Source organism: Callospermophilus lateralis, chromosome 15 (assembly GCF_048772815.1).
Source record: "Callospermophilus lateralis isolate mCalLat2 chromosome 15, mCalLat2.hap1, whole genome shotgun sequence".
NCBI lineage: Eukaryota > Metazoa > Chordata > Mammalia > Rodentia > Sciuridae > Callospermophilus > Callospermophilus lateralis.
Genome location: NC_135319.1, coordinates 74143636 through 74156114, shown reverse-complemented (window position 1 = coordinate 74156114; position 12479 = coordinate 74143636).

Below are 12479 nucleotides of genomic sequence, written 5' to 3'. Positions count from 1 at the left end.
GCATTGCCTTTACTTCATTCTATGTAGGGCAGAGACCTTCAGGACACTTTGCTGAGCAAGCCCTTGGTCTGGCTAAATATCAAAGGAGAGGCCAACACATATTGCAAGAAGGACTTGATCTTGCTGGAAGAATTTGGAATCTTAGTCCCTCCTAGCAAGAAGCTGTTGTAGCTGCTCTTCCAAGGGTGAAAAGGCCAGAACTGACGAAGACAGGCCCAGCAACCCCTGCCAGGAGAAACAGCAGGGGCTGACCTTGCCCACAAGGACTGTGCCATTAGTGCTGTCTGTTCTTTACATCTTGTTAAACCTTCCATCACTGAAAAGGAGACTTTCCATCGTAGGCGGTGGGCTTTTTGTGGCCACTGTATCACCTCTTAAGATAGAGTATTTTCTGATTTGCATAGGATTATTTAACAGCCTCCCAAAGAAATCCACTTACCTTGAGACCATTTGTAAGTCATAACGTACCCTAACAATGTGTTTTATATTTTTTTCATGTAATAACGTACTTTATTTTAAAAAACATAAAATACGTTAATTGCTAATAAGCAATAAGCTAGGACATATTAAAATGATTCTCAGACGATTCTGTTTTTAGCTATTTTTCCATTTTTATCTTTGCAGCATCACTGTGAAAGGGATTTTAGATTCCTTTTTAGAAGATTAAAAAGCTGTGGCTCAGAGACTAGAATTCATTTGCACAATATCACATGGTTTAAAGTGGCATCCAAGGAACTTTAATTCAAGTACAATCTACATCATTCCATTATACCCCAGCTGCTATTAAATAACAATGTTTAGCATTTTAGAGCTTTAGAGGTCATAAATGTGTTCCATATACATCATCTAATTTTATTCCTAGCAAGGTAGGAATGGCAGGTAGTATTTTCTTTTACAAATGCAGAACCAGGGCTGCAATGGCTAACTATTTGCCTCAGGGAACCTGGACAGGTTAGCAGCTGAGTCACAGTGAATGGATTACCTATTCTAGAATGCCTCCTTCCACTGCACCATAAGACACTAGGAATCACCAAGAGCATTTAATGCGAGCTTCTGTCAATGGCAAGGAGATGTTTTGACCTGATCCTTCAAATGAGCACATTGTCAAGCAATCAAGAAGACAAATTCAGAGCTGGTAGAGGCCATGAAGGAAATACAGAGGGTGGTGGAAGCAGTGGCCATCCCTGAGTACCTTGAAGCCAGGTCCTAAGGAGGAGCATGGGTCAGTTGGTCCCTGGTTTCAGGGCCTCTGTGATATAAATTTGAAGGCTCCTTGGAGAAGTGGTTCATCACACAGGCATTGACAACAGATATATTTGGATTAGGTTGGTCTGGCTTGATCTATTAAAAACTAGGTGACCTTGGGCTTTGGTGTTCTGGTGGCTAGACTGGGATACCAATGATATTTCTTCCTAGAGGAACTGTGCTAGTTGACTGTAGTGATGTATATAAGACACTTAGCACAGTGCCTAAAATAAACAGAGCCAAATGAGAGGGAGAGGATATCAACCCCCTCAAGGTATTGATATGTTAAGGCTAGAAAGGAAAGAAGAGATTAAAAGAGATGAATGTTGCATTTGAGTTCTTCAAAACTATTCTCAGTTGTGATTGTCAAGTTTATCATATTTTCAATGCTCTTTCATTGACAAACCCAGAGGACTCACAAGTCATTTAGTTCTTTGAATCCTCACAACCAGTCTTTGAAAGAGATTCTGTGGGGGCATGAGAGGTACTTGCTGATGGTGACACTTGAATATCTAGTGATCTGAGGCCAGAAATTTCCCATTTCATCTTGTTATCTCCATTCTGACCACTCATGCTTTTCTCCCCAAGGCAAACACAGCAGAGCCATGAATCTGAACATCAGAAAGACATTGAAGGTTATCCACCAGGCCCCTCCAACCCAAGCAGAATTTGCCTGTGAGAATGTCACTGCTGGGGGCTGCTTGAACCCCTGAGCTGAACTTTTTGTCCTGGGCAATTCGTCTTTATACTGTGCTCAAACTTGCCTTCGGCTCCTATCTCACTGTTAATGCAGGATGCTGACCCTGTGTTTGCCTCTGTTTCTCAAAGCAAGAGGAATATGTTACACCCAAGAGGATCTACTCACTGCTGCTTCAATATAGCTCCCCATTATAAATGCTATAGCCTTGTTTAATCCATTTTCTGAAAGTCTAGAATATCCTTTTCTTCATTCTGTCTTGGACAAATTAAGTTAAAACTCTCAATCTCTTCTCCCACCTCTGTGGTGTGTGTGTGTGTGTGTGTGTGTGTGTGTGAATACATATATACACCCAAGTCAATCTTAATTTGCTGATTCATGGATCCTCACTTTCACCAATCTCCTCCTCCTTTGACTATAAAGCTCTTTTTTTTTTGTATGAGTAGCTATATGGAACTATGAAGGCTTTTACTGTCTGACTGTGTGGCGCTGATCTCGGATAGACTGTGATGTCATTAATCACATTCATGCCTTGTTCACACTACCCATGTTGAGTTCTCCTTGTGGGAAAACAGTGCTGTCTTTATTTCTCTGACACTTTTATCTTCCTACCCAGTACCTGGCACAAAAGTAAAAGGCCCAATTAACTTTAAAAAAAATGATATGGTTCAATTAGAGCATAATACTACAGTGTCATTTTATTCGGTTCCCACCCTTAAAATACGCTTTGCTGAGTAATCCTCACACATTATATGATCTAACCCTTGGACTAATTCATTGTCCTAAATATTATTTGCACCATCATTTTCCATTTAACTAAACTGACATCCACAAGTGTTAAGTAACTTGCCCAGATGTACACACTCATAAAATCTATGAATCCTCCCTATTTTTAACCCATTCTCCTTTGAATATAAGGCTTCTATAGTCTGTGTGGCAATTGATCACACACAGACTGACTTGTGACACTGTTAGAATCAGGCTTTGATCCAGTAAATCTGGTGACAGAGCTTATATCCTTAACTCCTTCTGAATACTCTCTCCCAGGTGTGGTTGATACTGTGACTCCCTTACATGCAACAGTAGTAGAGTCAGAGGGTTTTATTATGGAAAATGATGGCAGCTTCTAACAATGTTGACTGATGGGTGCCAGGAAGGAAAGCTATTCTCAGCTCAAATTCCAGGAAACTGAACTCTCTCTGGTTGGATTTCTAACACAGTTTAGATCCTGCATCCCTACAGTGAATGGGAATAAAAAAAAAAATAAGAGGGGCTTAAGGTAAGTCAGACTTCATCTAGAACATATAGAAAACAGATGTAAAATTAAATATTTATTAACAGAATTTGTGTGTGCATGTATGTGGTAGCAGGGATTGAATCCAGGGATTTGTGCTTGCTTGCTAGGCAAGCACTCTACCACTGAGTTACATCCCCCAGCCTTATTAAGAGACTTTTACAAAATTAAAAATGCATCTTTTTGGTTTTAATGCCACCTGAAAGATCTGAAAACCCCTTTCTATCATAAAACCTTGCATTTTGCAACATGCAAATGTTTCCTGAGCCTCAGTGGAGTTTTATTTTCCATAGAAGTTCCATTCTGATTGAGGAAAATTTGCCAGATAGCCAATTACAGAGTATGTCAAAAATATATTTCTTATCTGTAAAATAGAAGTGCCAGGACTGAGGTTGTGGCTCAGTGGTAAAGCGCTTGCCTTAAACATGTGAGGCACTGGGTTCGGTCCTCAGCACCACATAAAAACAAATAAAAATAAAGATATATAAAAAAGAAATATTAAAAAAAAAGAAGTGCCACTTATGCTTTGCTCACAGGCAACAGGAAAAGAGAGTCCAATGTAAAAGGGAAAGAGGAGAGACTATTCTATTTAGGGTGAAATATACTTTTACAACACATGGTTCTCCAACTTTTCTGACTTCCGACTTGCTGGGACAGATCTTTAGGTTAGAGATTGTGGACCCAGCATTGAGCTGTCATGATATATGGGATGGGGCTGGGAATCTGTGGTTTTAAGCGGGATCCAGGAGAATCTGATCATTAACCAGGTTTGAGTGCCTTGCTTTCGGCCATGTGCATATCAATCTAACTTAACTGAGCCCACCTAAAGGAAGATTTCAGGAAACAAATAGCACCAATCAGGTACTGGGATAGATACTTCCACCTCACTCCTGGCTAGGGCTCTAACTTACGTGGGCTGTGTAAGAGTCGCCTCATCCCTCTGTTTCTTCATCATAATTGGGTAAGTGCTCGATTAGATGATCCTAATGATCACTTGTATGCTGTGATCAGAGAAAAAAAAAAAAGTTTAAAATGGAAAGACATAGTGTCTTTGCTCTGCTTCTGTCTTCCTGGGAATCCAGAAAGTGGAAAACCACACTCACCCCCAACCTCACTCTGCTTTTGAGTTGGGAGGACCAGTCAAGAGAAGCAAAGACTTATTTTTCACAGACTTTCTTTCTACATTCATGTCACAGTGACAAAGTACCTTTTTAGAGGGAGGAGGAACCGAACTGAGTTTGTAGTAAGAAAAAAGAGCAAAGCTTGAAAAACTGCCGGCAACTCTTCTGAGACATTTTTGACTTTGGGAAGAATCTTTGGCTTATACTTCATCTGTAAACTTTTGTGGGTTTTTTTGTAACATAATTGCAGTTGTGTGCTAAAAAGCAAAACCTTCTTTAGGGAGAGGGGATAAAGCAGGAGGAAAAGAGAAAATGAGAATAAGTGTGTTTTTGTTTTTCAGACAAATCTTTAGTAAGAGATAAGGATATTATTGGTATTGTTGGATTGGTTGGTAGTGTTATTTCATTAAATAAGTATTTCTGCAAATCTGCTCATGGATTGTAAGCATAAGTCTCTAGATGGATCTAGAAAAGGTATGTGGTATTGCCATGTTGGCATCCAAATTCAGAGAATGAATGAGTTTATTGTCTACCTGCAGTTCCACAGTGCCTGTTAGAATAGTAGATACAGTAACTCTGGTCTCAAAATAAAATCATAATACACACTTGTGATCAAAATGCCCTCCTTTTCCAAAATCATTTATCAATTATCTAGCAACTAGTGTTCTGTGAAAAACAAGCTGTCACTTAGAATTAAGTCATAAACTACATAACTACAAGAAGCTGCAGGTTGCCATTAACCCTGTGGTTATCACAAATATGTGTAGAAAATATACCTTTTTTGTTTCCATTTTTGGAAGAAATTACATTCCCAAAGGAAAGGATACATATTTTTTCCCCTAAGTCACAGTAATACCTTGTAGGGTAGTAGCAGGTGAGGGAAATAAGATTTTAAACAGACTGAAGTCCATGCTCTTGGTGGGGATGTGGGGAGGAGCTACGTATTATATTAGAGATAGGTATTAAAAGGTAGTGAATTGAATTGTGTTCTCCCAGAGTTACAAGTATGAGCTGTTGTTTCAGGGAAAGTACAGTCAATAGTGATTACATAGCCTGTAACTTGAGCAGGATGCACTTTTATTTTCTGAATTTCATAAGACCTTTCTGCAAATGAATGGCTATTATTTGTAATTGTTGAATAAGAATTCCAAATGTCCAACTTTTTATACTACTGTAAGCCCTTGGGATTCGTGAAAACTAGAAGCCTCAGAGGCCATGTGCCTGTTGGATCCCATACTGTGATTACTGGGGCCTCACAGGAGTAAATGAAGTTCCTAGGTTCTCATGTTAACCCTGCAATCGATTTGATTATATGGATGTAGAAACATCGCACTCTAACCCTAGTTTCTTCAAGTGGAAATGGATATGATCAGGTCTGCTATGTGGAAATCAAATGCAGGAAAAGCCATAAATATATAAAATAATATTGCCAACTAAAACACATGATTTTTCATAGTTATTATTTAGGTAACTATGCCGATTGTCACTCTTTTGCCTCCCAGGTTCAACCCATCCTTATTTGCTACCCTGTTATGCCAGGACTGAGGCATGCACTTTCTTTCTTTTTTGTCAGCTGCTTTCTGTGAAATTCTGGGGCACACTCGTGGTAGACTAAAAGCTAGTGGGGGGGGGATTTTGCTTTATTATCTCCCTACCATCTCTTTGCTGCTGGGGTGTGTTGTAGTTTTGTGGGGTGTGTGTGTGTGTGTGTGTGTGTGTGTGTGTGTGTGTGTGTTTTGCTTCTTCTCCTGTTACTAACACCCTGGCCGTATTTTTTCACCCTGAGAGAATGAGAGTTTAACTGTGATTTGATGAATAATTGAGCACTCAGAAGGAGCAGTTCAATCCCATACCAGTTGATTCCACTTCATAATTTTCCTAGTAACTAAGGGACCAACTCACTGAATCCCTCAGAAATTTCCATGTCAGCCTGACAATACTTTCTTCAGAGTTCTGGGTCCCAAACAAATGGTGTTGTTAGCTTAGAGATACCAGCATTTTTCAGTCTTCTCACAGGCATGAATTTCTTCTTTGTGGAGTTTCAAGTTTCAGTACTTCCAACCTCTTCCCCTTGTTCCTGTCCTCTGAGTTGGTAGCTGCTCTCTGCAATATCCCAGGTCTTGTTACCTTCATGATACCTTAATGTTCTATTTCTTCCTCCTCAGTTCAGTACCTAAATAACAATTATAAACAAATGGCATGTATTTGTTAATTGTTTTTTTCCCTGTCTCTCAGCCCCTCACTGATAGATTAAATTAGTGAGCCAGAATTATTTTTTAATCATATATCATAGTTGGTTTTCATAATTAAACACTTAGGCATGGTTTTCACATCTATGGAAAATTATGGCTTTCTGAGTACTCATTATTCATCAAATCACATTTGAACTCTCATTCTCTCAGTCTAGCTTAATGATCCCACTTCTGCCCTGACTTGAACTTATTAAATACTTTTCATTTGAATCTTCTAAGAATTAAAGTTCATTTATTATTTGGTACCATCTCTTGACTTAAGGGTTGAGAATAGGGAGTAGTAAGGATTGTGCAAGATGGAAAGTGCCTTCTAAAGGGGTGACCCTTTCTTCAGCCACAACAGACCTAAGAAGGGGGTGGGGTGTAGACTTGGGATTTCTGAATCTTTGTTGTTGTTTCTACAAGGAGTCGGAAATACAGATTATTACTTGCGCTCCTGACACTTAAATATTGGTCACTTTTTTATTTGTAAAATAAGGTATGGGTTATTTTCATGCAGGGCATGCAAAGCCTACCTGGGAAACACATTTGATCCTCTGGACACCAGGTGGCAACTTCTGTCTTACAAAATTCAAACCCTGTAACTAACAGCTTAGTCAGAATGCACACCCTCCTCCTGTAGGGAAATGGTGATAGCTGCAGAAATGGGAGCAGAAGCATTCTCTAATCAAGAAGGCCCAATTATTAATAGAAGCAATTGATGACACAATCATGATTTCAAAAAGATCTATTACTGAATAAGTGCTCTCCATTTCTGGAACAATTTAGGAAAGCATTGCATTGCAAGAGTGTATGCTGAGAACTTTTAAGAACTGATGCAAAATTAAAATTATTTCCTTATGAAATACTGTTTTATAATCACTTGAACATAATTAATATTTTCTTCCAAATATAGAACTTGAAATACTAATATCTTATTTTAGACATATAACTGTTGAAGCATTTACTTGTAAGAAGTCATTGATGTCCTCTAGGGTACACTTAATAAGTTTTGGTTAATGTAGATGGATGTATACAATGGCCTTTATAGGAGCATGTTTTTAAGAACTACTTTTAGGGAAGTGAACAAAAATAATACAGATTGACAGATGTTCTTGCAAGTGGTGATTGTAGTATTGTTTCCTTTTTGAACAGTAAACAAGGTTTTTAACCAGTCATTTAATCAACAGGACAATTGTTTAAGTTCTGGATGCTGCTAATAGCATGAGAACTATATCGTTTTCTTTCTTCTTCTCGTATTCAATATCACACATGCATGTATGTCTTCTCTTTCTTAATGTTTGTTCACATCTCAATTTTTGAAGTATTATTTATGGCACTTTATATTGTGTAAAAAATCCATTTAAATATTTAAGTGTATAGTATTTACTATATGCAATTTATTACACAGAATATCTCTAAATCTTTTTTATCTTACATGACTAAAAGTGTATACCCTTTGAAAAGTAACTCCCTAGTTACCTAGTGATTGCCTACCACTGCTCTCTTATCTGCTTCTATGGGTTTGACTGCTTTGGATACCCTATGTAAGTGCAGTCATGCATCATTTTTCCTTTAGTGACTGGCTTCATACTTATTATGTCTTAAAGGTTCATCCATGTTGCAGCATGTGACAGATTTCCTTCTTTTTAAAGCCTAAATAATAATTCATTATAAGTATATGCCATATTTTCTTTATCCACTCAATTTCTGTATCTACTCCTCCATCTATGGATATTTCTACAAGCATATTATGAATAATTCTACAATGAACATGGAAGTGTGAATATCTCCTCAAAATCCTGGTTTCAACTGTTTTAGAAAAGTGTGCAGAAGTGGGATGGTTGGATCATAAGATAGTCCCATATTTAATATTTTTTAAAAACCACCATAGTGTTTTTCATAGCACCTACATTTTTTTTACATATTTATTACCAACATTGCCGAAGATTCTAGTTTCTTTATATCCCCACAAATACTTGTGATTTTCTTTTTATCTATTCCATATATAATGGTTATCATAACAGATATGAGGCAATGAGAGATTTTAATTTAGACTTTCCTAATAATTAGTGATGCTGAGCATCTTTTTATATATTGGTTGTCTTCTTTGAAGCAATGCACAAGTTTTTTTTACCAGTTCCTAATTTATTATTTTGCTATTTTAGATATTACCCCCTTATCAGATAGATGGTTACAATATTCCTCCCATTCCTATTTCACTTTTTTACTTAGTTGATTTCCCCCCAAACTTGGCTGTGCATAAGCATTTTAATTTATTGTAATCCACTTGTCAATTTTTTGCTTTCACTGCCTGTGCGTGGAGTATATTATATCCAATAAATCACTACCAAAACCAGTGAAATCTTTTCTCCTATGTTTTCTTCTAGGACTTCTATAAGTTCAGGTCTCATATCTACTTCTTTAATCCATTTTGAGTAGATTTGAGTTTATACTTGTCTATGCTATGAGATTTGCTTGTAGCCAGTTTTGTTTCATGTGGTTTTCCAGTTTTCCCAGTACTTGCTGAAGAAACTATTCTTCCCCCAACTTTGTAATCTTGGCATCTCTGTCAAATATCATTTTACCATATGTGCATAGGTTATTTGTGGGCTTTGTACTCTCTTCCAATGGACTGTTTGTCTGCTTTTATGCCAGTGTCAAACTGTTTTGTTTACTGTAGATTTGTATATTGCTTTGAAGTCAAGAAGTGTGAGTCTTCCACTTTTTCTTCTTTCTCAAGATTATTTTAAACTATTTGAGATCCTTTGGGTTTTTGAATGAATTTTATGTTTCATTTTTCTATTTCTACAAAATAGAAATGCTAGAATTCTCTAGTAAAAACATCAGATCCTGGGCTTTTCTTTATTGGGAAGTTTGATCACTGATTTAATCTTTTATGAGTCACATACTTTGTCTAGACTTTCTATTTCTTCCTGATTCAATCACATTATATTGCATGTTTATAGGTATTTCTTTTTCTCCCGTTATCCAATTTTTTTGTTGATGTTTTCAATAATTTCTTATAATCTTCTCATATTTCTGTGATATCATGTATAATATCTTCTCTTTTATTTATGATTTTCATTGGATCATGCTGTTTTTCCTGTGCATTCTGATGCATTTGGACAGAATGTGCTGTTTGTCTATTAGATCCATTAAATTTATGGTGGTGTGCAAGTCTTTTGTTTCCTTATTGATCTTCTATATGTATACTATAATCATTATTGAAAATCGGATACTAAATGCTCCTATTATTGTATTGTTATCTACTTCCTCCTTCAGTTCTATAGATGTTTGTTTCATAACTCTGGATGCTCTGATAGTGGGTTCATAATGTGTTTATAATGTTTTATATTTTTTGGTGATATACTTTTATCATTATATAGTTCTTTGTCTCTTATGTCAACTTTTTACTTTACTTTTTGTGATATAAGTATACCAACACATTTTCTTTTGGTTATCATTTGTATGGAAAATCTTTTACTTCAAACAATGTAAGTCTCCTATAAGAAGCAGGTAGTTCTGTTGTGTTTTGTTTTGCTTTTAATATGTTCAGCCATTTTGCCTTTTGGGTAATGTAGTCTATTTCACTTAAGTTATTGACAGCCATCCATTACTTTATCATTTTGTCAAATTTTTTGTCTAGTGGCTTCTTTTCCCCCCTCTTTCCCTCTCTTGCTATCTTATCATGTGTTTTGGCTTTTGTTATCCCATGCTTTGATTTCATGTACATTTTCTTTCCTATCTATCCTTCAGGTATCCTAGTGATGATGCTGGACTTTGATAAAACCACTATTTTAAGAAAATAAGCACCTGAAATTTAATTCCATACATAGATTTTACTTTCTTCTCCTTTCCTACTCTCCTTAGTTATTGATGGCACAAACTGCATCTTTTTTGTATTGTGTGTTAGTGAACACATTTGTAATTTATACTTTTTGACTTTTATTCCAGAATTGAACCTTATATACTACTAATACAATTTTGCAGTTTTCTGTTTGTATATTTATATTTACCATCAAGCTTCCTATTTTCATCTGATTGTTTTGTTATTCTCTAGCATTATATCATTAAAGTTTCTTTGGTATCAGTTTATAATACAGAGTTAATGGAGATGAACTTTCTTGGATTTAGTTTATCGGGGAACATTTTTATTTCTCCTTCATCTTTGACAATTTTATCGATATGATATTTTTGTTTGAAAAGGTTTTATACTTTACACTTTGAATACATGATTCCATTTCCTTTTGGCTTTTACTATTTCTGCTGAGAAATCTGGTAATGGTCTTACATGTACTTCCTGATACCTAGGAGTTGTTTTTCCTCTTACTGTTTTCACTAAATTACTCTTTACTAAATTGTGAAAAGTCAAAGGAATAATGCATCTTGTTGTGAATTTGTTTGGATTCATCAACGTTAGAGTCTTCTAAGCTTTCTGAATCTGGATGTCCTTTACCTTCCAAGGATTTGAGAGTTTTCTGTTATTGTTTTTTAAAATTTACTTTCTGCTTTTCTGTCCCTCCTTCCCCCCTCTGTTCTCAGACGTCAATAATGGACATATTGGTTCACCAAATGTACCCCATAACTTCCAAAGTTTCTCTTCAGATTTTTGCTTTCTTCTTGGACTGGATTTAAAAGATCTTTGGTTTTTGTGTTTGTGGTTTTTTTTTTTTATCGCCAATTTTTTTTTTCTCAAACCTGCTGTTGAATCTCTGTGAAATTTTCTATTTAGTTATTATATTCTTAAGCTCCAAAATTGTTGTTTGAACTCTTTGCTGGCATTCTCCTTTTATTCATCATTTTTTTAACATGAATCTCTTCATGATGCTTCATGATAATTTTGTACTTCTATTTATTTATTTGTTTGTTTATTTATTTATTTTGATAAGATAATTCATATATCTCCATTTCCTTGGTTTCTGAAAATTTACTGACTTCCTTTTGATACACCCACCTTTCCTTTACCAGTCAGCCTAACTGTAGATTCTGAAGGGCCTTTCAAACTTTTCTGTGGATGAATCTTCTCGCTGTGTTTGTAAATTATGATTTAGAGGGATTTGCAAAGGAAAAGAGAGGAAAGTAATGGTTAAACATCTGATTTTTTTTTAATGGAAACATTGAACTATATTTGAAAGTGGGTGCCGTGTTAAGAGTATCATTACATACAGATACTGTGTTAGACCCATGATATGTTATTTTTAACCTTTAAACCCAACCATATTGCGCAGAATATATTACCCTAATTTTGTAAGAGGAAACAATTAAATTTTCACTTAAATTTCTAATGACATAACAAAACTGATATACCCCTGTCTATATGACTTTGTTTCCTTTTGAAGGAAACAAACATGTAGTGACCAAATGAATCAAATAGATTAAATTGACATAATTACCTTATAAATACCAAATAATATGAGAAAAAAGTTTCTGAGAGTAGAGAAAATGTAAAATAAGTTATTATCCCTGCTCTCAAGAGACTTAGAAACCATTTTGGGATATGACACACAAAAAATATGAAATACTAGCATTCTCAATGACCCCCATTCAGTCCTCAGCCCTTAAAAAACAAACATAGCTAGGAAAAATGTTAACTGTAGACTATGTTCTGTATTCATATTCATCTGGAGAAGTCAACTAGACAAACAGGGAAAGGGGTTTAGAAATTAATGTCTTTTAGAAATTTTTGGTCCACTTTTTTGATGACCACCTCTTAGCCCTGCTTCTCTTCCAAAGATAAAGTGATTTTTATCCTCTGTGCTTTTATACTGTGGCTGAAGCTTTTATCTTTTTGAATTTCATTTCATTAAATTGCTTTAAGAATTCAGATCCCTTGTGCCTCAAAATTACTGATTTTTATTATTGACAGCCAGTTTGTGCTTGTTTGGGTT